This window comes from Hemibagrus wyckioides, linkage group LG20, assembly GCF_019097595.1.
Source record: "Hemibagrus wyckioides isolate EC202008001 linkage group LG20, SWU_Hwy_1.0, whole genome shotgun sequence".
Taxonomy (NCBI): Eukaryota; Metazoa; Chordata; class Actinopteri; order Siluriformes; family Bagridae; genus Hemibagrus; species Hemibagrus wyckioides.
Window position 1 is genome coordinate 6,471,714 of NC_080729.1, and position 7,156 is coordinate 6,478,869.

The following is a 7,156-nucleotide window of genomic DNA, read 5'->3' on the forward strand; positions in this document are numbered from 1 at the left end:
AGTAGCACTTAAGACTGAAGGACTTTCAGACTGGTTACTGGGATTCAAATGCAACTCCAAATAAAACAAATTCCATTTACATTCCAGCACAAAGACAGAGATGAGTCGAGGAAGAAATCAAGTCTAGTGTTTTGAAACGTTTGCTCATGTAAAGTTAATGCTTTTATATACACTACATTGACAAGTTTTGGGACACCCCTCCAAATCATTGAACTCAGGTGTTTTGTTTCAGGGGTTGGGCTCGGCCCCTTAGTTCCAGTGAAAGGAACTCTTAATGCTTCAGCTTCATTCCAAGACATTTTGGACAATTTCATGCCACCAACTTTGTGGGAACAGTTTGGGGATGACCCCTTCCTGTTCCAACATGACTGTACACCAGTGCACAAAGCAAGGTCCATAAAGAGTCCTGACCTCAACCTGATAGAACACCTTTGGGATGAATTAGAGCGGAGACTTCGAGTCAGGCCTTCTTGTCCAACATCAGTGCCTGACCTCACAAATGCACTTCTAGAGGAATGGTCAAAATTTCCCATGAACACACTCCTAAACCTTGTGGAAAGCCTTCCTAGAAGAGTTGGAGCTGTTATAGCTGCAAAGGGCGGACCAACTCCATATTACCTTCATGTGCATGTAAAAGCAGATGTCCCAAAACTTTTGGCAATATAGTGTATATCGAGCAACAAACACAAATTTTATTCATTTGTCATTTTAATTCAAGACGATCTGCTTATTATTACATGCTTTCATACTGCTATGTTGTTTTGTTTAGGCTACACGGATTTGGTTTTGGGCCATTTAACAGCCTTCCCCTAGTGAACCCTTCATCATTCACTAAATATCTGGACCGCATGACAGATTTTTCCCAACTTGGAAGTGGCCACTGTTAGAGGCAAGAATACTTTGGCTTAGAGCTTGTAATTCTTCATACGTTACTTAATGAAGATGTAATTAAAATGAAAAAATCCTGGTCTTTGGCAGATGGTCCCTTAAAAGGCATTAAAACTAGGGCAGAGCTTCTAACAATACTCAGCACTCAAAATCCTAAAACTTTTTGGACATGGTTTCTAACACGAGTAAAAAAAGGATCTAGAATAATGTCTAGATGTTGCACAGTCATGAGGGAGCACACACACTGCCCCATTTAGCTTCCGTAGAGTTATTATTGGGCCTACTGTTCAAAAATAGGAACTGCAACAAGCTCTAATGGAGCAGCAGACAGAACAATTAATGTGGTTGCCAGATTGGGCTAGTTTGAATACATTCTACAGAAAGCAAGATGTTGAATAATCAGAATGATATGTGAAAAAATTGCAGCCATAAATTGCATATTGAGATTGAGTGAAGGAAAGGGGGATTATGGGATGGATAGCCTAATTAAGAACTGTGTGTGCACCATAATGATCTTCTTTTCAAGTCATATATATAGCTGATGCAGTACATACTGAAATGGAACAACGTTCTTCCAGGACTATGGTGCTACTTCAAAAAAAAAAATCCATGAAAATACTGTGGAAATTTCTTTTTTCATAAAAATACTGTGAAAAAAAGAAGAAAGATATGTCTCCTTCTTTGTCAGTGCCTCAGGCTTTACCCTGCTCCATTATTTCACACTACAGATGCGTTAATATATTTTTTCCGTCTTTCCATATCATCTTTCACACTGTCAAGAAGCAGACATTCAGACGCAAAGCAAAGTGCAAAGCAAATTCTCTTCAACACGATCAAGGCGAAAGGTCAGGCCGATCAGCAAACAGGCATAAACTAGACCAGACGATCTCAGTAAACATTAAACGGAATAAGGTCAAAACATTAAATCAAGACAGGTAGAGAAAATAAAGCTTGGATGCATCATGGACACTCTGCTGGAGACTCCACAAAGTAACACTTAACCCTTAGTCTTGTACATAAACTGTGTCTACACATTCATATAATTCAAGTTGCGCATATATTTTTTTAAACACACTCCTATGCTAAAACCCCTAGAGGTAGAAAAGTGTAATCACAGATAAACTGATTACAAGCACCTCCCGTGGCACTCATCGTCAATCAAATCGGTGTAACTGACAGTAATTGCTGAGTGTTGACACAGACCACTGGTTCCTAACCGTAAAAGGAATTACCATCGTCCTGTTCACGCTGGCAACCCTGCACGGATTATAGAGTAGTACGGGGAATTGCCAGGTTTAATAAATCGGCCATCCATCCATGTGTGTATAGTTTTAAAGCACAGCTGTTAAAGAACAGTTAATGCACTGTTACATCAGGCTTTCCAATGAATTCGCATCATTTCTTGCCACATCTTATGCTATAGGTTTACATTTGATAATAAAACCGTCTGTCATTCATAGCCGTCATACTGTTCTACCACCATATACTTGTACAGTAAATTCAATTTTAATGAAATTCTTGGTATTCTTAATTTTATTCTTATTGATAAAACATTTCACTACGTCGTGTCCTACTCTATATTGTGTATGTGGTATGTTCAATTCACTTCAGTTTTATTTGTATAGAGCTTTTGACAATGGACATTTTCCCAAAGCATCTTTACAGAAATCTAAAAATTCAGAATAAAATATGAAATTAAATTAATATTCACCCATAATGAGCAAGTCTGAGGAACAAGGAAAAACTCCCTGAGACGATATGAGGAAGAAACATGTGGTAGATGTTTAATAAGGTGATACTTAGGGGTTTACTACTGTTACTGTTACTACTCCTTGAGACATAACCTCGAGAGGAACCAGATTCAAACGAGAACTTCATCCTCATTTGAGTGACACCAGAGAGGGAGATTATAATACTGTCCATTTTTACAACTGTCTATAGTCAAGTGTAACCTGGAACGTTTGAGCAACATCATTTCTGAATTAATTATAGATTTAAACACTAACTCCTTCCTGCCGAAGTGTTCAATCTATAATGAATTAGAAATTATTACAAATTATTGTAATCATTTATTGATAACATGCTTTTCCATCAGCTATATTTCAATTCACTAAACCTTTTTGTCCCCAAAATTCCTCGGAATGGATGGAAACGTAACTATTGTGATGTTATTTTGCGACTAAGATTCACCAGCCGGCACCATAGGGGTTTTTATTTCAAATGCAACAGAATAAAACAAGAATTAAAAACCCAAGAATAAAATGAATGTCATGGGAAATCAGATATAAAGGCAAAACACTGGGCCAAAGTAAAATGTCAGAACTATATTAAATGTATAAAATGTATATATATATATATATATACATATATATACATACATATATATATATATATATATATATATATATATATACATATATATACATATATATATATATATATATATATATATATATATGTCCATCGTCTTTTACATGGTAATACAGCAGTATTGGATTCCTGCCCATTGGAAGCTTTTATTTAATGCACATGAAATCTCATTTACATAAAACATGCTAATGCTGTCTTGCAATAAACTGTAACGATACACAACAGGCACAGCTGTTCTTTCTGAATGAAACCCATATGCACATGTTATATACACATTATATACATCATCTGTATAAAATCTTTAATGAACAAGAAATGCCTCCGTCCCAAACAGGGTTTTATTTCTACGAACGTTTCAGATGCATAGAAGAAATTACAGTCAAGCATAAAAGTTTGTTGCTTTAAGAGTCGAATGAAATGAACATATGCATGTAATCCAAGAAGCTAAATACAACTAAAAGACAAATATTTTAAAATACTCCATGTCTGTGACTTGATCTACCACAGAACAAAACCAGATTAGAAGACACTATTATCGTTTTCATTCTCTGTTCCTGTAATATCATGCAGTCTGTGTCAACTTGATATCTTCTTTTCTGATCTGCCAAAGCATTTTGCATTTCTTTGTTTCCATAGGGACGTCGGTCTGGTTTTCAGCTGGAGGTCAGGCACACTTGGTTGGATATGAATCAAGAAATTAATTGTACTTTGGGTGCAGATGGTACCTGTACCCTGGAGGATTTTGATTACTTCAGCTGGAGTTAAATTAAGCTTTTCCTCTTTTTTCCCCCCTTCTTGTGTCCGGTCATTTTGTTCCGCCGCCATGCACTTGAACAATTTTTGATATTGTTTCAATTAAATAATCTTATTACTTCATAGTATTTTTGGACAGACACAAAGACCGATGCTAGAAATGCATATTGTGGAAAGATGCACTGCAAGAAACCTTGGTTTGTGGGTTCAGGACATAAAGTGAATAAATCCAACCTGTTCAGTGTCTTTTTAGTTTTTATTCTTATACATGCATTCACAGAAAAGGCTTACAATGAACAATGAACACACAGTGTGCACTGTGAATGTAATAGTACGGCATTTACTTTGTGTGAGACATTATATAAGGATCTCCTCATGCTGTTGCTCCTGTATCTGTGCAACTAGAGATTGGACAAGATCTGGGCAAGAGAATTGGTCTCCAAGTCCTTGTGTCACCTTTCTAGATCCTGACACCCAGGTTTTGGTGACAGTGTGACAAAAATCACAACGGACACAACTCGAGAACATGGTGAAAACATCCACAGTACAGGAGACATCGAAAAAGAAACTCAGGAAAACTGAGGCTTGGATGCTTTTCAGTGACTTCACTGACAGGAGAGAGAGAGAGAGAGAGAGAGAGAGAGAGCGTAATCCGTCTTCAACAAACAAAAGTCTTCAACAGATTTGCCATCTTAATTGGCCATTCCACCTCACTAAAATAAGTGAACTCTGGCAACCTAGCATTTATTCACCATTTAGGCCCATTTCAATTCGCTATATTTCCTTGCCAATCTCTACAAAAGTGTCCATATCAATTCTAGTATACCTTCAGAGGTATAATTCCTGATATACACAAAAATGCCTTTAACATCTGTCGTAAAGATAGAGACAATTTTTATACCCCACCAAAAACCATACACATAGCCACAGATCTCACTACCCCGAGCTTCTCAAGTGCACTCCATACAAAGGCCCACACGACACAACACTAACAGCCGTCTGCATGTTTTATTTAATCATTACTATCTAATCTAACCTACTTCCTTATGTCCCTCCCTACACTATCCTCCATTACTCTTCTCAGTCTCCAGTCCCTATTTGTACATGTGCATCTCTGTCTCCTCATAGGGTCAAATCTTATCAGCCCTGTCTGCATACTATGTATGACAATGATAACTTCTCCCAAGTAACAATAATCTACTGACACGCTATGAAATGCAATGAATCACTTCATACCTTAAAAGAAAAAAACAAAACACATAACCTCTGTAACTTGATCTGCTGTTTTCTAGACAAGTAAGAAGATTACAGTTAAAAGTTCAGGATAGACCTGACACATCACGCAGACTTTATCACACTCTTACAATACAATAATTACAGATCCGGATGGTTTTTATGTTATAATCAATACACCACTGGCAAGAATACAATAAAACCAGCCTACAGTAGTCTACATACTCTATATGGACAAAGGTTTGTGTGGACACCTGACCATCACAGACATATTTGGGCTTTTATAAACAAAATATCACTACAAAATACACTCGAACTGGAGCAGACAGCAAAAGACCCTGACCTCAAACCCACTAAACACCAATGGGATAAATTGGCGCACCTGACATCAGTCCCTAACTTCTCTAATGATCCGTGGCTGAAGGGCCACATGAAAATCCCCAGAACTACAAAACAGAACTTTCTGGAAGACACATTGGAAGTCCCATTACATCTGACATAAATCTAGCACAGCATTCCACAATAAGAACATTAAAAGAAAACATTGCTGAAACATGGTTGTGGTAGTGTAATAGTGTGGGGATGCTTTACTTGCCATAACTGACCAATAATTCTGAGCAAGTCCACCTCTGAATGGCCAGAAAGAAACAAGGTTTTGAGTGGTCTTGACAAGGGACTGATATGAACCCCACTGACATGCTGTGGCGGTTATAATATCTTTGACACAATGCAAAGAAGCAATGAAGAGTGGGCCAAAATTCCTCCTGAGTGAATTAAAGACTGGTATCCAGTTAGCAGTAGCATTTGTTGGTAGCACAACCTGTTATTAAGCTTAGGGGGAAATTTACATATAGCTGAAATAGGCAGTAATTTATATTCGTGTGGGAAATATTAGACAGTAAGCTACAAATTCTTGTAGCCAATGAGAAATGGGTAGATGTGAAAACCTGAGTGAATTGTTTCATGGGCCAAATCATTAAGGCCAAACCACTTGGTCAGAGAATCTCCAAAATGGCAAAGCTTGTGTAGTGAGTACTTAGCACCAATGGCCTGAGGAGGAATAAACCATTAACTGGTGCAAGGGTTTTGGATGCTTTGGACATCTTGGGGCAACAAAGCCTTCATATCTTATCTGGTCTGAACTACAAGAAGGACGACTGTGGCACAAGAAACTATAACTTGTTCAGAGTGCTGGTGCTAACTCCTGTCTATCACTGAAAGCACTTACAATGGACTCAAAATCAACAGAACTGGACTTTGGAGCAATTAAAGAATGGAAAGGTACTGGAGGGGGATCAATGAAAGTCTTTGATGGTGCATGAGTAAATAATAGAGATCTGATAAATGATTTTAAATGATTATTAAAAAATTCCAACATGGATATAATACTACAGAAATCGGTAGAGGTATTTTATGCAAAAAAAAATAAAATAAAGAGAAGCTTTTCATGTGAGGATGACAGGCGCCCTCTATGAAGTGGAAAACAGCACTGGGGTCTGATGCCCTAAAGGCACCATGTGAACGATCCATCTGGCATGGCTGGCTCTCTCGTTCCGAAACCTGATGATTTCCATGTTCTTTAAAGCAGCTAAGGAAATGCTGGTATTAGTAATGCTCCACAAAACAGAAGTGTTAGCATTTAAACTGGTATAAACATCTGTCAAGTTTATTTGCGGCATTTAAGACATTTTCACTTATTTTTAGTTCACATCAAGCATTTCTGCTTGCGCTGCATTACCACCCTAGCCGAGCGGCAGTAGTACATCTGGAATCAAACCTTACTGTACAAGACGCTCTCAAAAGCTCTTTCAGACTGACAAAAATGATCACTCCTCCGTTTTCACTCTAACACACATCCCAGAAATAACAAAAAGCAAATAAACAGAAGTGAAAGACAGACATAGAGGCAGAG